The sequence below is a fragment of the Rhineura floridana genome, chromosome 1 (genome assembly GCF_030035675.1).
Source record: "Rhineura floridana isolate rRhiFlo1 chromosome 1, rRhiFlo1.hap2, whole genome shotgun sequence".
Lineage (NCBI taxonomy): Eukaryota > Metazoa > Chordata > Lepidosauria > Squamata > Rhineuridae > Rhineura > Rhineura floridana.
This window is the reverse complement of record NC_084480.1, coordinates 119,437,947-119,462,751: the sequence shown is the minus strand read 5'-3', so window position 1 is coordinate 119,462,751 and position 24,805 is coordinate 119,437,947. Positions and strand designations below refer to the sequence as shown.

The 24,805-nt window shown below is 41.1% G+C and overlaps 1 long non-coding RNA gene across 1 annotated transcript; it reads left to right on the top strand.

Moving 5' to 3' along the window:
• The first annotated feature begins 11,282 nt into the window (after positions 1–11,282).
• On the top strand, positions 11,283–23,530 carry LOC133379781 (uncharacterized). Its single transcript, XR_009761269.1, has 3 exons — positions 11,283–11,449; positions 18,126–18,232; positions 22,807–23,530. It is a non-coding gene; the product is annotated as an uncharacterized LOC133379781 (long non-coding RNA).
• The last annotated feature ends 1,275 nt before the right edge of the window (positions 23,531–24,805 follow it).

The window sequence follows — 24,805 nt, the reverse complement described above, 5'->3', positions numbered from 1 at the left end:
ATAAGAAGCAAAACCCAATTTCTAAAAGCAATGAAATCATTTGTACAAAACTATAAAAATAATAAAATCATATTTGCAAACATGCAATTAATATTCCATGAGTGAGTGGGTCAACCCTCAGGGAAAACTTTCTTGAATAAAATGTCTTCAATAGGGGCTTAAACATTGTGATGTGTTCACCCTTATGCTTGATACTGGGACAAACATAAGGAGACAATCTTTATACAAGTCATTTATTTAAGTCTAATTCTTTGTAGTTTTGTGCTATCCCTCATTGTCTTATACAAATCTTGCACCAGCAGATGTTGTTGTACAACCTGTCTGCAGCAATAAAAGTTATCTTGCCTCTGAGAACTATTTGGCTCTTGTCTTGTAAATTTCTTTTTAAGAGAAGCAATGCAGCCCAAAATTCACACCCATTGCATATATTTTGGAACACAGCTCAAATGACTGCATTACTAAACTTTGTGGCGAAGCAGTTAAAATCGCTGCACATATGTAGAACATCCTTGATGTATAAACCAAGGAACTGTAAATACCAGCTATGAAATACTGTCTGTTTACTCCTGCTCTACTCTCTGGTACTCAAGCTGAACATGAATCAGTGGAGATTCTTTTTTCAACGGGAGGACTTGAGCAACTCTACCTCCCATGCAAGCCCATGAAGCAGCTGTATATAACATGTAGATGAAGCCTTAATGCAGGGAAATATAGTGTATTTGCTGCAAACAAGATTAGAGAGAGCACAAAACTGGGTTAATTTTATTAAATCAGGAGTAGCTATCCCTGTTACACCAGGAATCAGTTGAAATTAATCCAGACTGTGGAAGATGATAACTGAATACACAGGAATACAATCATACACTTACAAACATTTGTTTTCCACCTCTCTCATTCCTTCTCCCACTCACCCACAACAGTGTGGAAGACCATAGCTCAGAGGTAGAGCACATCTTTGCATGCAAAAGATTGCAGGTTCAATCCCTGTTATCTTCATTTAAAGAGAAAAAAAATCTTGTAAAACACGTAGAGTTTTTGTTACAATCAAGTGGGAGATATATGTATTGTTAAATAAATAAAGATCAGCAGTGAACAACAAGACCTCTGCCTATGATTCAAGAGAGCGACTGCCAGTCAAAATATGCCATACTGAGCTAAATGGATGAACAATCTGATTTGGTATAATACATCACACAATGGGAGCAAATAAGACAATCTTGTACAAGAAACCAGTGTCTACAGGGCAAAGATTAAAGAAGGCTGGGTGCGTGATGAGAAACAGTAAAATACAGATAAATTAAGCTGGCTGTATAAGAGTGGAACTAGATTCTACAACAAAGGCTCTTACCATATATGGAGCGAGAAATGCCGAATGTCCAAGCTGGATTTAGAAAGGGAAGAGGCACCAGAGATCATGTTGCAAACATACGTTGGATAAAGGAACAGAGCAAGGAATTTCAGAAGAAAATCACCCTGTGCTTTATAGACTACAGCAAAGCCTTTGACTGTGTAGATCATGAAAAACTATGGAATGCTTTAAAAGAAATGGGGGTGCCACAGCATCTGATTGTCCTAATGCAAAACCTATACTCTGCACAAGAGGCTACTGTAAGGACAGAATATGGAGAAACCGATTGGTTCCCCATCGGAAAGGGTGTGAGACAGGGGTGTATTTTATCACCCTATTTATTTAATCTGTACGCAGAACATATCATACGGAAAGCAGGATTGGACAAAGATGAAGGAGGTGTGAAAATTGGAGGGAGAAATAGCAATAATTTAAGATATGCAGACGACACCATACTACTAGCAGAAACCAGTAATGATTTGAAACAAATCCTGATGAAAGTTAAAGAGGAAAGCACAAAAGCACGACTACAGCTGAACATCAAAAAGACTAAAGTAATGACAACAGAAGATTTATGCAACTTTAAAGTTGACAACGAGGAATTTGAACTTGTCAAGGATTATCAATACCTTGGCACAATCATTAACCAAAATGGAGACAATAGTCAAGAAATCAGAAGAAGGCTAGGACTGGGGAGAGCAGCTGTGAGAGAACTAGAAAAGGTCCTCAAATATAATAATAATATAATAATAAACTTTAATTTGTTAGTCGCCTATCTGTCCAATTTTTGGACACTCTAGGCGACTTACAGCAGCAACAAGTACAATGTACAATACAATAAATACAACCATATTCATCAATTAAAACTAACATCAAAACATCAGTTAAAACATTACAAACTAATCTAGCTCAAAGTTCCTGTAGGCCTGCCTGAAGAGCCAGGTCTTTAACACTCGTCGAAAACTCATCAGGGAGGAGGCATGTCGAAGATCGTAGGGGAGGGAATTCCAGAGGGTGGGAGCCACTACTGAGAACGCCCTCTCTCTGGTCCACACCAGCCGAGCTGTTTTGGCCGGTGGGACCGAGAGGAGATCCTGCGTGGCTGATCTTGTAAGGCGGCTCAATTGGTGATACTGGAGGTGGTCCTTTAGATAAACCGGGCCGAAACCGTATAGGGTTTTAAAGGTCAATACCAACACCTTGAATTGGGCCCGGTAAACCACTGGTAGCCAGTGAAGATCTATCAACACTGGAGTGATGTGTTCCCGGCGACGGCTATGCGTAATCAAGCGTGCCGCCGCATTCTGCACCAGCTGGAGTTTCCGGACTGTCTTCAAGGGTAACCCCACGTAGAGCACATTACAATAGTCTAAGCGAGAGGAGACCAGGGCATGTATCACTCACGGGAGAAGCTGTACAGGAAGGTAGGGTCGCAGCCTCTGTATCAGATGTAATTGATACCAAGCTGCCCGGCTCACTGCCGAAACTTGAGCTTCCATGGACAGCTGGGAGTCAAGAATGACCCCGAGGCTGCGGACCTGATCCTTCAGGGGCAATCTTACCCCGTTAAACACCAAGTCGATGTCTCCCAACCTTCTCTTATCACCCACGAGTAACACCTCGGTCTTATCAGGATTTAGCTTCAGCCTGTTCTCGCCCATCAGATGTATCACTGAACACTAAAGTCAGGATCATTCAGACCATGGTATTTCCGATCTCTATGTATGGATGTGAAAGTTGGACAGTGAAAAAAGCGGATAAGAGAAAAATCAACTCATTTGAAATGTGGTGTTGGAGAAGAGCTTTGCGGATACCATGGACTGCAAAAAAAACAAATAATTGGGTGTTAGAACAAATTAAACCAGAACTATCACTAGAAGCTAAAATGATGAAGCTGAGGTTATCATACTTTGGACACATAATGAGAAGACATTATTCATTAGAAAAGATAATAATGCTGGGAAAAACAGCAGGGAGTAGAAAAAGAGGAAGGCCAAACAAGAGATGGATTGATTCTATAAAGGAAGCTAGAGACTTGAACTTACAAGATCTGAACAGGGTAGTTCATGACCGATGCTCTTGGAGATCACTGATTCATAGGGTCGCCATAAGTCGTAGTCGACTTAGAGGCACATAACAACAACAACAACAACAAAGATCTTACATTTCACACGTACAACTGAAAATTCAACATAACTTTGAATTTATCCCCCTCTCCTGTAGCACACACACAATGTGTGTGTGCGTGTGTGTGCATGCATGCCAAAACTGGCTATAAAGCAGATTCCTATGGGGCAAGTTCTGTCTTGTATATTAAACTACTGCCCACAAATCTGTAATTTCAATATTAATGCTCTGATCCCAAACAATTAGATAAAACTGGTTTCAGTAAGATTTACAACCAAGTGCAGCTTTAATTTATGATTGTATTTTTTAATTTAGTTGTGTCTGGGTTCTGCTAAAAAGAAAAATCCCCCAGAATAGTTGGAAGCTTTCCTGAACTATCATGCAGAAGAAGGGTTTGTATAGGTGGAAAGAGCTACATGGCAGAAAATCAATAGGTGAAGCTTTTCCCAGAGAGGTAGTGATGTAAAAGTTCACCAGCTGAACCTCTGCCTGTTGTGTAGATTAAAAGTTGTAGGAGCCTTAGACAAAAAAGGCAGCAACCAGAGATACCAAAGGATCAGAGGAGAATTTAGAAATGGTTCGAAAAAGCAATCCGGACGACCAATGTCAACAAGCCCAATCACGACTCTTCAGAGAAGTATGGCAAGTGAGGATATAACAGAGCCATGAACACAAGCTATCCAATGCAAAAAGAGACAAAAGTGGTGAGCTGAAAAGGCAGAAGAGAGGAATAACAGTTATTCACAGGAAAATCCACCCATACACAAGATTACGAATGCTTCCAAATTAGTGTTTATTGTGGCATCAATGCTCATTATGCATGCACATTTTTGTAGCATCCACATGATATTGTTATCAAAATAACCCATATTTTCTCCTGCTATCTTTGCATTTGAGGATCTTTTCTAGTTCTCTCATTGCTGTCCTCCCCAATCCTAGCCTTCTTCTGATTTCTTGACTATTGTCTCCATTTTGATTAATGACTGTGCCAAGGTATTGATGAACCTTGACAAGTTCAATGTCCTCATTATCAACTTTAAAGTTACATGAATCTTCTGTTGTCATTACTTCATTCTTCTTGATGTTCAGCTGTAGTCCTGCTTTTGTGCTTTCCTCTTTAACTTCCATCAGCAATTGTTGCAGACCATTACTGGTTTCTGCTAGTAGTATGGTATCATCTGCATATCTTAAATTATTGCTATTTCTCCCTCCAATTTTCACACCTCCTTCTTGTTGTTTTCAGGGCCGGTTCCCTTCTGCGATCCGTGCCCCCCCATGCCCCCCACTTACCTGTCAGCTGACTTTTTAGCATTGCCCTTAATGAAGATGGCTGCCGCAGCTTCCCTAAGGTACTGAAGCGGCTGCCGCCATCTTAGTTGATGGCAGAGATGTGCACGCATAGCCAATCCTATGCTCTTACTACTGCATTTGCACTGTGTCTACCTCCCCACCGCCTCACCGCTCTCCCTCCTGGTAAGCAGCAGTGACTCAGCTGTTGGGAGGTTAGGTAAGTGCCACCACTCCACTCCACTCCACTCCACTATCTGCTACTGGTGAGCAGCCACACTAATCTGTTGCAGTAAAAGTAATCACTAACAAATGTATTGTGGTATGAGCTTTTGTAGGCAAGAGGACACTGCACAGTAGGTAGGTACTACTTACGCAATGGTGCTAGTACTACTATGAATCCAACAGGACTACTCATATATACAAAGAGGTGGGGTTGGAGGAGGGCAGAACTTGAAAGATTTCTTTTAAAAAGTAATAAATTACAGTTACAATTATATGCCCCCCCAAAGTAGTAATTACTATTGCAATTACAATTGCTCTGAAAGTAACTGACTACTTTTTCTCAAAAGTAATCACTGCAATTACATTTCAGTTACTTTAAAAAAAATGCCTACAAGGTGCTGGCCTTGGCTGCTGCATGTCTAAGTAACCTAAAACAACATTAAAAATAAACACACACATAAGGAGGTAGTAGAATAATTCTTTTTATCCATAAGATAGCAATGGTGATCTCTCCGCTGGTAAGGGAGGTGGGAAGGGAGGCTGAGGCCACTACTCAGATCTTTGCACATCAAACCAAGTGCAACTCCTCCCCACTCAGCCAGCAAGCAATATCTCTCTCACTTAACCACCTCCCAGACCCTGCCCTGCCACCAACTAAGGGGCACTCACCCAAGCAAACATTTTCCTGAGATGCAAAAAAGTTAAAATACTGCAAATGCAGCACTGTAGCCAGAGAGGGTGGTGGAGGCCACTTCGTGTGCCAAGCGTACGCACACACACACATTGTCATCTTTCACCTCCACAGTTCTTTATCTTCATTCTGCTGCTGCTGCCTCCTCCTCCTCCTTATCCATGTTCTTGCCCTCTCCTTTTTCCCTCCACTCCATTCTTCACCACCACCATCCATTTTTTAAAACAATTGTTTTCTCCCCGTCTCACTTTCCACCTCCATCCTTGTTGCCTCCTACCCACCCACAGAGCATGAGGGAAGAGCGACGCTGCACAGAAACCCATTTGAGACACATGATTTTCATCCACAAATCAGAGCAGAAGACTTCCCCTGCCCCCCCCCCAAGTAATGCCCCAAAGTAATGCTGGAAACATTACAATTACTCCACAAAAGTAATGACATTACTCCTAGTTCTGTTACAATCAAAATGTAAAGGAATTACCCACTCGTTCCTCAAAAAAGTAATGAATTAGTTCCAAGCTCTGGAGGAGGGTTTATTAAAGATGCAGTACCATATTTCATGACATAAATGCATAATTCTGAGAAATTATAGACCTAATACTTTCATTGCTCTTCTGCACAAACAGGGCTACTCTGATGTGCTAAGCACAAAAATAGCATTAAACAGAACCTATTGAAAATAAGTCACCTATTTATCTTGTGGCTTCACACATACCAGGCAGAATTCTTAACATTGTTTCCAAGTAATCTTTGAGATGTTGGACATCTTTGATATTTTTGCCAAAATATTTTTCAATTGTATTCATTAAGAAGCTTTTCAGTTTAAACAAACCTGCCTGGATAGGACACTTATTTATTTCCTTGTTTACTATCGCACAGTTTCAGTCATCTAGAATAAATCTAAGGGAGTAAAGCAAATTTTTAAAAATCCAAGTGTGGGTGTATAATAATGTTAAGTATCAAATAACTGATGGAGAGGGAGCGCAAAAGAAATGACAACTGTGTTCAACTTCTGAGTTTTGGCTGAAGAGAAATCACTTATTAAACCAACGGTAGATTATTGAGGGACACAGAAGTTTGGCTAAGATTCCTTTCCCACTGGGCATGCGCCAAAATCTATTTTCCAGTTTTTGTAACTATATTGATATTGAATTATCCACCTCTCCTGTTGCTGTGACCATGAGTTGTACACACCAGAGTGTTAATGCATGCATGGGTCATGCAGATCCAATTTGCCGTTTGTGCTTTTATGTGTTTTCATCCACAAAACCTCCGTGTTTCCTGTCCACACTAGTGGGCAATACTTGGCCGGATGTATCTGCACTGTGTACTGTTGTTCCCTTCCCTCAGTTAGTACTTTCCCACTCTCCCTAAATTTAGTTGTGGGCATGCACACAGGTATTTGATTACCTCCATGCACGGCCAGTTGTTTGTTTATTCTAGGTATAAGCTTTCCGATATACCAGACTTGAACAAAGCAGCAGTTAAAAAATAATATAAAAATGTACATTGTGTCCAGCCTCACCAGCACCCTGCCAAGGAGTGACTCACCAATGGAATAGGGGTGTATGGTGATAGACAGAACCCAACAAAATGACACCACACACATTTTTTTAAAAAATGTCCACACAATGTGATAACATGTGATTTTATGTTCCATTTTCTTTCCTTACTGCATTATCTATGGATCAGGAAAATCTGGATTAAGTGGGAAAGTGTAGGCTACCACTTGGATGAGAACAACGTAATGTGGATGTGAAAACATGCACACATCTACTTTAAACTACTTTGTGTACACAGCCCATGTGATGGCCTCCTCAGTTCCCCTTCAATGGCTTCCAAAATCCTTTTCCTTGCTTTTACAACTAGTCACAGCCTCCCTTCCCCTATCTTTTGATCTTTGTTTCTCATAATGCCCTGACCTATGATCTCCGCTCTTCTAAGGGTGCTTCAAGATGACCTGTTTATTGAGCATTCATCCTGATTTGTTTGTAGGGAGATTAGATTATGTTGGCTGGTTAATAAGCATTCACTCTGATTTGTTTGTGGGAAGGCTAAGCGATATCAGAGCAAGTGTTATCCCACTCTCTAGTGCATTTTCCTCTCTTTGGGGGAAAGGAGCTTGTCGCGTGAGACATCCCAGTCAACTATAACTACTCATCCTGAATTTGCCAGTGTATCGTTGAATTTCACCCAAAAATAGCAACAGTCTGGAAGCACCTTAATTGTACCACACTCAGCTGGGCAAAGTTATTCTACTGTCTTAAACAATGCCACTGATTCTCACTGGCTGTTCTCCATGCATGAAACTCTCTCTTTGAATATGTACCTGGCATCACCTCTTTCCCTTCCTTCAAATTCCTTCTCAAAATTAAAATTAAAATTTAGTCCACATTTCCAATTATAACCACTCCCTAAGTACACACAATGGCATTTGCCCACATTCTTCCTTCTCTATATCCATTTCCCTCATTGACTATTTTAGGGTCAAGCTTAGGGTTGCCAGGTCCATGGCCTGATCCTGATCCTGTATCTTTAGGAGAAGAGAAAGTCAGCCAAGTGCAGGTGTTCTTGCAACTCTGTAATGGGAAAAACCACAAGGTGGAATTCTCCCTTCCCCCTCCACAACTTTTAAAGATACAGAAGACCTCTTGGAGGCCGGGCCTAGCAACCAAGAGGTCTTTTGTATCTTTAAAAATTGTGGAGGGGGGAGGGAGAATTCCACCTGGTGGTTTTTCCCATTACAGGGTTGCAAGAACACCTGCACTTGGCTGACTTTCTCTTCTCCTAAAGATACAGGATCAGGATCAGGGATTGAACCTGGCAACCAGACACTACCCTTCCCATGATTCTTTGAGGGAAGGCATAACTATTTCAAGTGGAATAATAGTGGGATAAATGTATGGTGTGAATGTGGCCTTAGTAATCATGATGAAACTAGCAGGATAATATGCATCTTTTCCCACTGAAAACTGTCACTAGAGCATCCCCCCCACCTCTTGTGGCCATTGAAAACACTAAGCAAGACATAAGAGCTATCGTTCTTTACATTATATTGCTTCAGGTTTATTTTTTTCCACATCAGTAAAGCTCTGAACGATGTGGGAACTCTGGACGGGGCTAATGAGAATTCAAGTCCAACAACATCTCTGGAGGGCAGCAGGTCCCCCATTTCTGCATTAAAAATGCTACTAGCTAGTGTGGCAAAGTGTTTAGAGTGTTAGACTGTGACCTGGGAGACCAGAGTTCAAATCCCCATTCAGTCATGAAGCTCACTGGGTGACCTTGGGCCAGTCACTACATCTCAGCCTACCCTACCTCACTAGGTTCTTATGAGGAAAAAATGGAGAAAATGTGGGGTAAAAATGCAAAAATAAATAAATAAAATCCAGATGTTAAAAGGAATTCATATATATTGTCTCAGTTGTTCTTACAAGATGGCTGCATTTAGACATAGTGCTTAATCATTATTTAACACTACAGAAACAAGCCTAAATGAGCTGTGGGCGCACACTCTCTCTTCCTCTGGCACTGCTATGAGAAGGAAATCGGGAGCTTTTCTATTAACAGCAGTTACTTGCTATGTCTGAATGGATGCAGACAAATAGTGGTTAATGTTAATTATATCTTAGGAAAATAAGCCAGCTTCAAACTGTGGTTACCAATCCTGCCTTGCTTCCTAAGCCATAGTGAACACCATGTCTGCACAGTCTGCTTATGTCTGCTTTTGGACATAAGTAATTCATTGAAAACAAGCAGTCCTTGTGGCCCTGTTGGAGGAAGATCGGGGAAATGTATGAGCCCAAGGCTGTACACATAATATTAAACCATAGTTTAGCTTGTCTGCAAACCAGGCAGAACCCTGTAAGGAGGTGGGCCAGTTTTGTTTTATTCATATTGCAAATGGGGATGTGGAAAGGGACTGGGAGAATAGTAGCTTGCCTAAGGGCACCTAGTGAACGCATGGCCGAGGTAAGATTTTATTTTTATTTTTATTACTTATTAAATTTATATACTACTTGATTGCAAAAAACCTCTAAGCGGTTTATCCTATGATCTCTCTGCTCAAAGCTTACATATGTACTATACCAGCTCCCTAAAAACAGCGATAAAATATTAAAATGTATCTTACATCATTTTTTGATGTGGTTGATCATTTTATTGCATCACTCTAACACAAATCTGTGTTGGTATGTTCAAATGTCCACCTGCACTTGTAAAGAAAATGTATCAGCATCTGGGTGTGTGCTGAAGCAAGTACTCCCCCTTGCAAGCTAAACCCAGATTTCATTGTGCTTTTTGTACATTTGTGAATTGCCTATCACCTCTATGTATTCATTTAGTAGTTACATTAAAAAAGAAAAGAAAATGCTGAACAATGATGCTATCTGCAATAGCCACCCTTTTTTCTGAGCCAACTGCATTAATGGCCCTGCATTTCAAATGCAGTTCTGTTTGACCTCTGGATGAAGGCATCCACTGCTAGGCAACATGACTTTTCTTTTTACTGGTCCCTTGGATAGCCATTTGAGACTGCTTTCTTTGTGTGGAAAAAAACCCAACTTCAGTTGGTCCATCATATTCTATATTCCCTTTGGTATTTATTATCTACATATTTTTGCTTGGATAATAACTTATTGCCTGACAGCTATAATCCAGTATTTGTGACAGTCCATTTTGTTGCTATAGAAATGAGCATAGTATCAGAAATCCAGTATTATTACAAGTTGACTGTCATTGGAAGAAGCCATAGGCTCACAAGCAGAGGGGGGAGGCCATTTGAAACTCAGTTAGAACACTAAATACAGTAGAAAGACATGAAAGGTCAGGCACTTTCAGGGAAATTGTTGCTGAAATATGAAATAGTATTCTTTTCTTTATTTCCCCCCAAAAGACCAGGTTTTGTCCTGGGGCAACCAGCTGCTCATTCTGAAGTTATTGATTCTGCATTCAACCCTACTTTGGAAGGTTCTGAAAATCTGGAAGACGAAAGAAGGGCAGGCATAGCATGTGGTGCCTTTATCATGACTCATTTTATCTGATACTTTTCCTCTCAGTTCCTTGTAGCTCTCAAGAAGTTCATTTATGCCATTATACACAAAAGTACCACATTCTCAGTGATCAGTTTGAAGTAAAAAGTGAGAGTCTTGCCTACAATCAGCATCCATGGAATAATAATTTTCAAATAACATCCAGAAGAAGCATGTACCGAATAAGAGCCAAACTAGACATGAAGTTACATTTGTCTTTGCACTTTATGTGAACAGTTTCTGAAGAACATAAGAAGAGCCCTGCTGGATCAGGCCAGGGCCCATCTAGTCCAGCATCCTGTTCTCACAGTGGCCAGCCAAAGGCCTATGGGAAGCACAAAACCAGAACCTGAGTGCAGCAAAAGCAGAAGCAGCCTCCTCCAAGAGGCCGTTGTTTCTGGGAGATAGTTAACATCAGGATTAGACCCAGAACTTGGAAAAGTTACTTTTTTGAACTACAACTGTCATCAGCCCAATCCAGTGGCCATGCTGGCTGGGGCTGATGGGAGTTGTAGTTCAAAAAAGTAACTTTTCCAAGCTCTGATTAGACCCCACTGAGGCTATATTCCATCTGCCCGAGTAGCTGCAGCTACCAGGGGCACTCCCTAAACCAGCAGTCCTTGGTGTGATGGAACAGTGGAGGATATAAGCCAAGCCTGCTGGGGATAGCAAATGGTGCTGCCAGCAGGGGTGACACTGAAGGGGGTTATTGCTTTAGCTTGTGTCTGGGGTGTGGTGAAGGTAAGGGCTCACTCTCTCTTAATTATGTGTGGTTGATTCTTTGTTTTTTCCTCTGGGGGGGATTGTCATGGTTTTCTCTAGACCACTGCCAGAGTGAGAGGCTGAAACTGATCTGGAGTGATGTGTGTTGGTGGAAAATGGTTTCATGACCCTGGAATGAGAGTCTAATCCAGCATGAAACTGTGCCCTTCTGGGTGGCAGTTGGAGGGTGGTGAGTTTTTATCCCAGGTGGGATTGAGGTATGTGTTTTATCCAATATTCAATATTCCCTGCCTGCAGCCTCTGTAATATTCCTTTGTTTTCTAGAGGTGGGTCAGGGCAGTATATGTCTTGGTCAGAGATAGGGAGAGGCTGGGAGTGGACTGCCATCCCTGTGATAGTAGGTAGGGGGAGATATGGTGGAAGGTGAAGGTATACGGGGGAGGAGGAGGACTAGTTGCAATCGCTAGCCCCCTCTGTTTCACCTGCTAGGTTTCAGAGTTTCGGGGTGCCAGTCAGCCAATCCTCTGGCCTTGTGGTGGTGTTGGTGTTAAATGCCCAGTCTGCCCAAAACATCTTTCATCCCCAATTTGTGAATGAGGGGGCAGGCTTGGTGTGTATAACTGAGACCTCAGTAAATGAGCTTGGTGGCCCAGTGCTAACCGAGCTGTGTCTGTCTGGGTACTTGGTGCATCACCATTTTATTTATTTATTTATTTATTTATTATACTTGTATACCGCCCCATAGCCGAAGCTCTCTGGGCGGTTTACAGTAACTAAAAACAAATACAATTTAAAATACATCTTTTTAAAAAAAACAATTTAAAACACAATTAAAAAATTTAAAACAATATAAAACACATGCTAAAATGCCTGGGAGAAGAGGAAAGTCTTGACCTGGCGCCAAAAAGATAACAGTGTTGGCGCCAGGTGCACCTTGTCAGGGAGATCATTCCATAATTTGAGGGCCACCACTGAGAAGGCCCTCTCTCTTGTTGCCATTCTCTGAGCTTCCCTTGGAGTAGGCACCTAGAGGAGGGCCTTTGATCTTGAACGTAGTGTATGGGTGGGTTCATATCGGGAGAGTCGTTCCATCAGGTATTGTGGTCCCAAGCCGTGTAAGGCTTTATAGGTCAAAACCAGCACCTTGAATCGAGCCATTCCAGGGCAGAGGGAGGGAACTTGTAATCATTCATAAAAAATTCATCTTGCTCACCGGGAGACTCATCCACACTGAATGCTGGTTCACACTGGAGCTGAACTCTGTTTTAAAGGCAAAGCTTTTCTCATCACGACAGAGTTTAAAGGTTCACACTTCTTACCTTATATGAGCCCTCAATCTGCTGTTTTGCATTCATACTGAAGGGGAAGGGTTAATCTCGCAGCTTCCTAATGACCATGCCCTCTTAAGGTCAAACTATCTCTTTCTCTGGTTACTTTTTTAGTTTATTAATTGCAGGGCCATAGGCCAACGCAATATACACAAAGATATAATATTCGATACAAAAAATACAATGAATATACTTACATATGTATATGTAATATATGTGCAAAAAAAAAGGAATAAGCTAAAAATGTTTATAACAGCAGGTCAGTAAATAACAATAACAATAATCATGTTCTTATATTATCATTTATTATATTCGTAGCATTTATGGAAGATGATTCTGCGATAAATTTAACTCTCAGTTTCTGAGCTATTAAAGCAAATAGAGCTACCTTACATGTTATTTGAAAATTTTGATCTGACATTAAAAAGGCTATTTTTTCCTCATCCGTAATCAACCCATCTGCATCCAACAATTCCTGCAAAAGGTGAAGCCTAAGATTGTAATATATTGGGCAATATAGCAAAATGTGCGGGAGATCTTCCTTCACATTTAAATCGCATACACATTTTCTCAAATTCTTAGGAACGTTTGCTATTGAGCCCAGTCTGTCAGCATTAGGAAGAGTGAAAAATCGAAGTGCAGTGAATGCATGTCTTAAATTAATGTGAAGTGGGTGCAGAAGATATTGGGAACAAATAGGGTCCGTTTTAAATCTCCCATACCATGGGGCTGCATGAGAATTAAGTAAAGTAAGTCTGTCTAAATATTTACAATGGTTAAAAATCGTTTCTCGAAGCGTCTTATTTGAGCCTATAGTATAAAATTGCTGAGGAGTTAGGTGGTATCTGTGCAATAATTCTTCTATTTTGCTGCCCCAAATTTTGTTTGAGAAGGGGTGGCAAAAACAACATTTTAGTAATTCTTTACCTTGTATCACGGTAAAGGTTCTCGCAAATCTCAGAAGAGCTAGGTGTATGTGGGCGCTGAGCGGAGGGATACCGATCTCCGCCCGAAGCATAGCTGCAGAAGTTCCAGGAGGGAGAAATAATAGGCGCCTAAGAAAGTTTGTCTGGATGGTCTCTAGGGTTGTAATAGATGCAGCTTCCCATCCCCAGACCGGTGCGCCATATATAACATGCGAAATTACTTTGGCCTCGAATATCTTTAAGGCTGGCAGAATCAGGTTGCCCCCGGGGGATCGGTAGAATTTTAAGATTGCCCCCACAGTTTTTATTGCTAGTTGCTTTATGGAGTAAAGGTGGTGTTTCCAGGAGAGGGTGTCTGAGAAGGTCACCCCCAGATACTTAAAGTTTCGGCACTGTTCTAGATTGTGATTTTCCAGAGACCAGCGATGAATCACGGGTCTTTTGCCGAAAACCATAATTTTTGTTTTTCCATAATTTATATTCAATCTTTCTGTTTTGCAAAGAGCATGTAGGCTTTTTATCATCTTTCTCATGCCAATAGGGGCCAAAGAGAGCAAAACCATGTCGTCAGCATAGAATAATGTAGCTACCTTCCTTTGCCCGATAGAGGGAGGGAAGTATTGCTGATCTGAAAGATTTAGAATTATTTTATTTACGAACAGATTGAATAATAAGGGAGCTAATGGGCAACCCTGCTTGACACCCCTCTCTGCCACTATCGGGGGGGTCCCAAGTTTCAACGATTGTATTAATGATGTAATATCATCTGCAGAAACTGGGGGGCAGTGATGAAGTTTTCCAATATCCAAATCGAGAGCATTAATCTGGGAAGATGATATAGAGGAGTACAAATTGTGAAAGTGAGAATACCAAGTCATAATTGATATTTGGGGTAGTTTTTTCTGGTTTAACAAACCCATCCCCTGCTTAGCTATATTCCAGAATAGACGCTCTTGGTTTAAAGAGACCGCGTTGGCTAACTTCTGCCAACAAGAAACTGCAAAATCCAGTTTCTTTTGGCTCAACAGATTTTTATAAGCCGCCTTCATTGTTCTAAATATGAAAGTCTGGGTTTTGTCAGTATCCTGTTTAAGAGTTAGCCGAAGTTGAGCTCTAAGATTTCTTTTCGCTGATCTACATTCCAAGTCAAACCATTTGGGAGAAATTTGGGTGCTATTTATTGCCTCCACCTTCTGTGTCAGTATTGGTTTAAGTAAAGAGGCAATATTTTGGAAAGCCAGTATCGGGTCTAGAGCATCTTTTAATATTCCCTGACGAATAGATTCAATAGGATGGCTCCAAAGACTATGCGTTAGCTGATCCCTCTTTTTTTCAGACCAGCAAACTCTTTTTAGTGGTCTGAATTTCACCTGGTGGGAAATTGAGGGTGCATTGGGCAGAGGATACAGCTGGATTAATTGCAAAGGAAAATGATCACTCTCTGACCTACAAAGTACATTGAAATCGATAATATCGGGTAACAATGATTGAGATGTAATTATATAATCGATTACACTTGCCCCGAAAGAGGACCAGTAAGTGAACGAACTGGCAGAGTGGTCAGCTACGGAACCGTTTAAGATTTCCAATGCGTGTGATGCCACTAAGTCTAGCAAAAGAGAACCCTGTTTGTTTATTTTATGATCTTTTAGGTTTCGGTTTTCAAACTCATACTGACTGGAAGGGGCCCAATTGGAAGAATCAATATTATGTTGCCCGGAGGTCCCAATTCTGGCATTGAGATCTCCGCACAATAGCAGTTTGTCATATGGATATTGCTTTTCGTAATGCTTGAGCATTTCATCCAGCATATCCCATGTTTTTATGGCATCTACAGCTGAAGTTCGAAAAGGGGGGATGTAGATATTTATACATATTAGAGCCTTCTCTCCTATACCTCTTATTCTGAGTACCAGGAACAATTGAGGATGTACAGATGGTAAAAGATCAGCCACTAGTGAGCTGTTATTTGATATCAAAGTTAAGAGGCCCCCTTTGGGGCGGCCTCTGCCCAGAGACTTTATTGCTGGGCTTGAAAAAGAACAGTAACCAGATAGATGCGGGGTATTTGAGGAAGTAGTCCATGTTTCCTGAAAACAAATAATTTTAAATTTAGTTATAAAAATCAGGAAATCAGGATCCTCACATTTGTTGGTCCATCCATTGATATTCCATGATAACAATGGTATCCGTCATACAGCTGAGATCTCATCAAACGGACCTGTACTGACTATACATCCATTAGGGGTTGGTGAAATTCTAGATTGATGCAAAAGCTTACTTTTACATCTAGACAATTTTGTAGTTTTGTCGTCCTTTTTTTGTTTGACCTCCTGAGATTCTATTTCCCTGGGCTCTAAGATGTTAGGCGGAGACCCTAATTCAGTCGCCTCCAAAACACGCATTCTTTCCCACCTCCCCGGAGGGTCAATTTTCTCCTGTTTGGCAAGTTTATAGCGGGGGGGAAATTTCCCCTTGATTATTTTCTTCCGTGGGGATAGAGGGAACATTCATCATGTTAATCTCAACACTCAGCTGCCTGCGAGTGCTCGTGACACCTGATTCCCTGTTTAAATCTTTATAAGTTCCCAGCGAACAAATTTCCTTGAGCTCAGTGGTCTTAAGTATGTTAGCCAATGGTTCAATGGGCTCAATAGTCTTAGTTGTCATAGGGTTTGCCATTTCTGGTCTATTAAGACCTAATTTCAAATTTTTGATTGTATCAAGATGCGTTTTTAGGCAATCCAGTCTTGCCAATATCTCATTTTGGGCTGTTTCTGACAGTGTGCCAAAAGTATTTATTAACGTTAATTCTTCCAAGGTAAAATTATTATTATTAACCTGTATTGGCGCTAGAGGATCAGGAATTTGCAATTGGGCCAACGGATCTGATTCAAGATCTATAAGTGGTTGGCTAAGTGACAACAAGTCATTCAGTGGTTGTTTCAAATTTCCGACTTTGGAGAACTTCACTGCCAGTGGTATAGGTAAAGCTTTGTTAACAAAATATCTACTTATATTAATATTTAGACTAGAAAAAAAGGGTCTAAACTTTAACAGTTTTTGAACAGTAGATTGAGAAGAAAATTCGACTATGGCACGAGCATTTTGACTATTATAGTACAAGTATTGTACCTGTTGCACATCGGATGGAGACAACATTATCACAAATTGCAAATATGAAGAATACGATCGTGTTGTTTTAAAAAACCCATCGGTTTTGGAAAATTTATAAACACTAGATACGATGGTTCCAAAGTTATGGACCAGGAGCTTTTGTTGGAAGATGGCTATAATGGCTGTTTCAGCAATATTTCAGACCACGGGTCTTGACAATTCTCCACTTCTTTTTGAGTATTACTCTGCAAAGTCAAAGGTATATTGGGAGAATCTGTTCTCAATGGTAGGGCTTCATCCTGAAGGTTTGATATTTCCGTCGTCAGTTCAGGGGTCCCGAGGTTTCTTTTTGCTGGCTTAATACCCAAGAGTTGTTTTTCTTCAATTTTTTGAGGAGATAGTCCTGTCTTTTTTAATGGGTCCAGATGGTTTTTAGAGGCTGCGCTTTGATCAATTAATTTAAATAGTTTCCCAAAGTTCATTTTTCTTTGTTGATGTTTATATTTTTTGATGTTGCTAGTTCTTTTTAATAATGGTTTTTTATCAGCAGGTTTTCTTCTTGTAGGCTTTTGATTTGGAAAAGGTTTCTTCAAAGATAAATTATTCGCCATTAAGTTGTTTGTCTTTTCGATTGCATCTGGGTATCGAATTAAAGGATCAGGAATAGAATGTTGAGTGGTTGATACAATATGCTCCTTATTATCGAATCTATTCAAGATCGCTGTAAGGATGTGATTTGTTTCAGTCAGTGAAGACTTCATAGAGTCTATGTCAATAGCCAACATAAGAAGCCATCCCGTAACAGTTGGCCCAATTTCTTCTTGATTCCAGACTGTATCCATATTGGGCTTGAATCGAGTACGATCAAGTTCAGGCTGATAGTTTCCCTCAGCAATGCCCTGACAGTTCGTCTCTATTTGTTTAGGGTTTTTTTTGCCATAGTAATGTAATTAGGCTGTGGCTCTGGGTTTGAATCCCCTTCATTTTCGGTATTTAGCTGTTGAGTATAAAGTTTTTTTAAGGGGCTTGAAGTGGAGTTGTATTAGACGTAAGTAAATACTTCGATGGCTGATCTAACCCAGTTTCAGCAAAGTTATTGATTGTTTCCGCATGTATACTTTTGTTAGATAAGTCCAATGTCAGGTCATGATTTTGGGAGTTAAGTTCGGGATGAGAAGACAAACACTCTTTTGCAAGTGAGTTTGCTGCGGCTAATTCCTCCGCCAGATTGGGAGTAGAAGATGCGTAATGTTCATAGATTGGAACGTGTTTAATTGACCAGTCATGATTTGCATAAGTTCTAAAATCAGATTTCTTCGGCAGGTTTTCATTTCTTGGTGAAACACAGAACTGGGTAATGTGAGTCTGTCCCTTTAATTCTGGGAGGTAAAGATCTAATTGTTTGGGAGCTGTTGGCAAAATGCCTTGAGGTAAGCTCTTAATATTTACTTTCTTTTTCTTCTGTTTCGTCCTCAAAGGCCGGGGCTGGGGGGAGACCCTCAGTGCTTTCCTTAGGCTCCTTGTTAACACCATAATATCTTGATGTTTGGAGTTTGGAGTTTTGTTGAGCACTTCTGTTACAACGCTAAAAATAGCTGACGTTATATCTCTTAACGGCTCTCATCAGCCTTTTCCTCATTAAGAAACTGAATCTTGAAAGAAAGCAGATAGCTGGCTTCCCTATTAAAAGTTCTTCTTAAAACTTATTCCTTCTTTCGGGTAAAATGAGATAAAATGAACTAAGAGATAAAAAAATAACGAGCGAACAAATGCTTAGGTCTTACCCGAACTGGTAATCTCAGATGTGGTGTTGAAGAACCCTTTCACAGTGGTGGTTGGGAACTTCAATATTCACACTGAGCAGAGCCGGTTCTAAAGGGCGGCCATGTTGGGCACTGCTCCGAGCACCCCGGAGCTACAAGAGCCCCTGAGGGGCCCTCTGCTCCCCTTCTGGGGTGGGCTAATTTTTTATGAGTGTTAATTGTTTATTGATTGCCCTACATTGTCTTATACTGCCGCTATTTTAAAATGATCATTCTTGACTGCATTGTATTTTATTTTGTATTGTATTGTATTTTATTGAATTTTAATGTGTACGTCGCCTAGAGTGGCTTTGGCCAGATAGGCGACACAAAAATTAAATTTTACTTACTTACTTTACTTACTTCCGTGATCCGCGCCTCCCCCACGCCCCCCACTTACCTATCAGCTGGCTTTTCAGCATTGCCCTTAATGAAGATGGTGGCCGCAGCTTCCCTAAGTTACTGAAGCCGTTGCCACCATCTTAGTTGATGGCAAAGATGTGCGCGCGTAGCACACACGTGTGCCATCAACAAAGATGGCGGCAGAGGCTTCATTCCCCTTAGGGAAACCGCAGCCGCCATCTTCATTAAGGGCGATAGTAAAGACTAGACAGGTAGGGGGACGCGGGGGGGACGCGCGCACACGCATATGCGCACACACACACCGGGGGGCTAGAGCAAGCTGATGCCCAAGGGCCCTCGCATGCCTGGAGCCGGCCCTGACACTGAGGATGCTTCAAATGGGCCAGCTTGGGAATTCATGGCCTCCATGACAACCATGGGGCTGTCTCAATACGATATGGCTTAACACATGTGGCTGGGCATACCCTCAACCTGGTCTTTGCCACAGAGTGGATTTGTAATACTCTGTTGATTGGAGGTCTTGCTGTGAGTCATTTGTCATGGACAGACCATTCCGTGGTAAGGTTTGGGTTGAATGCAGTAACTTCACTCTGCAAGGGTAGGGGACCCATTGAGACTTATGGAATCTGATGGATTCCTGAATGTCGGGGATTTCTGGCTGACATGGCTGATGTTCCTGTTGAGGCTTTTGTCTCAACTGTGGAATGATAAGATGCATAGAGCCATCAACACGATTGCTCCTGAGTCACTGTGGAGCATGTAGGTCAGCTTGGTACTCCAGTGACCTGCGTGCAATGAAACAGGAGGAGCAGCAGCTGGAGCACAGGTGGTGTAAATCTCAGTCTGAACCTGACTGAACATAGGTAAGGTTGCACCATCGTGCCTACCATGTGGCAATAGTGGCAATGAAGAAAGCTTACTTCTCTGCCACCATTGTATCTACAAGTAGCCATCTGGCAGAGCTTTTCTGACTGGTGAATGGGCTTTTGTCATCTGGCCAAGAGAGTGTTGGTCTGACACCATTGGAGGCTTTCTGTAACAACTTTGAGAGGCATACTTCAGGGGCAAAATTGCTCAGATTCGGGGAGTTGGATGCCATAGTTAGAGAATGTCCACTGGAGGTGACCAGAGCGCTGTCTGTTCCATCCATACTGGATCAGTTTCAGTTATTGCAGCCTGAGGATGTGGACAAGCTGCTTGAAGAAGTAAATGTTGCGCTGTGTGTAGTTGTGTTGCTTAATTTCGTTTAAAAGCAGCACCACAGCAGCAGAGAGTAACAGCAGATGTTGAAATGCGAGTGTGCCAGCGTGTGCGTGCGTTTGCCTAAGAAAGCAGGCTTTTACCCTGCATCAGCATCACTGAGACTGGAGACTTAGTAAAATAAGAAAAGCTACTTTATTTATAGAAATACATAGTAGATAGAAAAGGCATACCTAGTTCTAACTAACTAGTTAAGTTGGAGGCGTAACGCCCAGGTGTAGGAGTTAGCCCCATGCTTGGAGAGAGAGCAGAGACAAAGGGATGTCTCCTCTCTCCTGGACAGACGGAGGACAAAGGAATGGAAAGGGCAGAAGGAGGAGGGGCAGGTAAGCTTCCCTAAAGGCGTCACAGTCTAGTGACAGAAGGAAGTCAGTCAGAGCATCACAGGTAAAAGGTAAACAAAGCCTATCCATCTGGAGGACCCTAGCCCTATCTTCCCTCTGGAGCTTAAACAAAACAACAAAACAGGAGTTGCTCTTGCCCCACTTCCAACAGTAAAGCCAACCACCTGCCCCCTTGACCTTACCCATCTTGGCTTCTTAGAGCTAGCCATAGGGGGTTGAATGGATGGGTCCAGGGAGTGATTAATGTTTCACTGGAGAAGAGGGAGGTGCCATCTGCCTTGAAGGAGGCAGTGGTGTGTCCCCTTCTTAAGAAGATCTCCCAGGACCCAGAAGCTTTAAACAACTATTAAGCATTAAACAACTATTAACTAGGCACATTACCAAATTCTTCCAAGCTACACAGGAAGTGGATTGGACTGTGAAAGACCAACCCAAATTGTGTTTGCATTTTTACAAATTGGTAGGGCAGTACAATATCTCAGAGAGGAGGTCAAGTCTCCTGCTCCCCTAGTGCATTCACTATAGCTGCCCAATTGTACTGCTTTTTAAAGTTTGATAGGTACATTCTTAAACCACAAGTTTTTTTGCCTGTTAGTGAATTTCTTTGCTTTTTAATCCAGGAGGTAAGAAATGGGATCCTGTGCAAGTTTGCTGCGAATGGATTGATCATTTGCATGCTTATTGAGTTCAGTGGGATTTACTCTCCTACAATCATGCTTAGGATAGGTGAAACTGAACTGGGGGAGGGACAGGAAGGGTGGAGGATGAGGAAGGAGAGGAAGGGGGAGGGGAGAGATTGGGTGGGTGGGTGGGTGCGTGGGCAGGCACTGGGCAGAGGTGAAGCCCCTTTCCTTCCCAAAAGGAAAACATTGTGAATAGTATTCTTTTTCAGGGTTTCCCCCACTTTTTATTCTACAGCAGGCACATGTAACCTCCCACCCAAATTTAAACCAAAGCTGTCCCTGGCCACATCCACACTAGACCTTTATTTCCCTTTAGATAGTCATGGCTTCTCCCAAAGAATCCTGGGAAGTATAGTTAGTGAAGGGTACTGAGAATTGCTAGGAGAGGCCCTATTCCCGTCACAGAGCTTCAATCTGAGCAGCTGTTAAACCACTCTGGCCACTGGAATCTGTCAGTGGAATAGGAGCATCCTCTCAGCACCCTTCACAAACTACACTTTCCTGGATTCTTTGGGGGAAGCCATGACTGTCTAAAGTGAAATAAAGGTCTGGTGTGGCCCCCTGATTAGGCAAGCCAAGCAGCTGTGAGTCTGGCTTTTAGAACACTGACATTTGGTTCTTACTGAGCGTGCCTGACATTATCATTCAGTTCAATGCTAAATTTCTTTTTTAAATGCCTGGCTGATTTTTAATTAATTTAACTTTTATACGGCAGAAGATGAAGGCCAGAGTATGGGGCAAGGTCAGTAATAAGATTATAGGTACTCTGTGAATATGGCTGATTTTTAATGAATTTCAACAGGTTATGAGAAATCTGACAGAAAAAAGTCCAAAAGGGGTCTGTTTTTTCTCTCTTTTTATGCTTTGAGGTCTCGATTCTCTCTGACTGTTTAGTGTATTGCCATGAAAATTTAGAGGGTTGTTCAGGACTATAAGTTTTGTAAGGTTTTGTTTTGAAATGAGCTTATGGGAAACATCAGAATGGCATGAGGGGTGTTTTCGATTTAACATTGCGGAATGCAAAAAATCCATGCTGACTATAGTATGCAGCCACTCTTGTGGCTGTATAAAATCAACTGTCCACCAGTACAATACTGATTTTCAAAGCATGTAACTAAATGCTAAACACTTAATGTTCTTGCAGGGGGCTGATTTCCACTACTGCAAAATGCTACAAATTAGGCATTTAATTGTTTGAGTTCCCATACTGTCCAGCAGGAGCAGCTGAATTAGATGGTTTGCATTATTCCAGCTTTCCTCTTTTGTATATTTCCATAATGTTATCAGAAACATGTATGCCACCTAGAAGTACAGCAACTTATGGAAAAACAATGCACTGCAACTGCAATTAAATACTAATAAGTTTTTGGCAGAAAGGAGAATGGGCACTGTGGCCATTGAACATGTATACTTGTGCTACTGTCACTGCATGATAACAGTTTATGCCACCAATCTATAATCTGTTGCACTACCTTGCTTTAAACCATCACTGGCTGCTAACCAATTTTTTAATGACATTCACAGTGTTTATGTAATGTAATTTATTTTTCAGCTTATCCACAAAGTGAATGTCTACAATCCCCACCCCAAAAGTGATCATGCATCGTGCATAGGCTACTAAAGAAAACATCTGCAAGTCAAACAGATAGTCCATGCCAAGATGAAACTCAGACAACTAGTGCAGAACATATTATGACGTTTGTACCTGAGCTGATACAACAAGAAATAGAGCATAGTATGTAATCATAATCTTCCAGTGGAGTTACAAGAGAAATTAGTTTTTTCTGTAAAAGGGAAATAGGTTTTAACTTTAAAGGAACAAAAAATATATACAATCCTTAATGTTAATATGCGCAAATGTTGATTATGTTTGTAATTCACTTCCAACAATGTTCATGGTAAGAAGCACAAGCACTCTCACTAAAGTTTTTATCAATACTCAGAACAATAGATACACTTTTCAGGATGGTCCTGAAAGGCCTGACATCAGCAGTGGTGAAGAGAGATGTGCCCAGCTATAGGCAAAACCCAATCAAGCAGCGGCCACAGAAAACAGTCTTGCTGCCTTTGAATTCTTGAATTCCCAAAACAAGATTATTCAGGAAAGAATTTCAACTTGTTATCGTAAACCCAAAGCCTCAGTATATAATTCTCGTGCTGTAGAAAAGCCAGCTTAAAAGCTGCTTGAAAACAAAAGTGAATACAAGGAAATTGTGTTGGCAATATAATGCAAGTGTATACACTTCTTCTGCACAATACACAACTTTGTAAACTTCTAGCATGCCTTTCTTTTTTCACATGTGTGCTATGTTTATGTATACATGTGGTATGTATGTGTATGTGTGTGATTATGTATTTATTTAAAGAATTTTTATCTCGCTGTTCGGCCAACAAAAGAAAGCCTCCCAGAACAGATTTACAAATTTAAAAACATGACACAAAAGGAAAAGAAGTTTGGAAGGAGAAAGGGGGGGGAGAAGCACACTCAAGGACTTTTTCTTAATGACAAGCTTCTTGTTCTGACCAACTGTACTAGAAAATGGAAAACAAGTTCAAGGTGAGGAGGAGACAAAACTGGCTGGTCTTTCAGAAGTTGCTGCCCTGGGCTCCCGTGGGAACAAGGGCGGGATATAAATCAAATAATAAGTTCAGTAGAGGACCTGCAGCCTCTCCTACAGATTTATGTATTTGGTCTTTCAGCAGAGCAGTGTGTGATCTGTGTTGTGTGTGTATGGTGCATGTATATGTTCATGTGGGTGAGAGACTTAGGGGTGGCACTCTGCATTTTGACTACATCAAATTTTGTTTTGGCAGTGCATACCACTGTTATGTGAGCCCCTAAAAGCTGACCATCACTGAATGTTTTAGACAGTGTACAGAAAAGCAAAAAATGAGTATATAAGTACCTTTATTTCAATAATTTGCATGTATTACAAAATATATGCAGTTAAATTCAAGGATTTGGTTTATAACATACATTACACAAACAGTCCAAAAACAAACCATTCTCAAAAAATATAAAATCAAATTAAATTTAACTAATGTGCTACCACACAGGAACTCTCCTGGTGCAGCAGTAGATATAGCCATGGCCTTAATGAGATATAAACAAAATGCATACAAAGCAATCCGTGCAGTTTCACAATCTGAATTGATGCTATAATTTATCAGTGACTGTGGAGAAGGGCACAGTTTTACACTATAATCGGCATCAAAAAAACAGTTATTCACCTGTCCTTGTACAACTTGAGCCATGTCAGAGGTGGTAATGGCACACTTTGTGACAGAGAGGACAGATTAATCTATCACATGTTTTCCTGTCTTCTTTTTTTTGTTGTCCCACCCCTTTGGGTGTGACAGCATCCAGACCTATAGCCATTTTGCTGGTAAGCATTTGTAAGTAATTTAAATGCTAGAAAGTAATTGTCAAGGTAGGACCAACAACTCTTCTTTCACTAAGTTTTTTTAATTAATTAATCACTTAGCAGTGGATGATCCACAAAGGTCTGACAGTGGTTAAGTGGTATGTGCCCAGATGTCAAATAATCCCA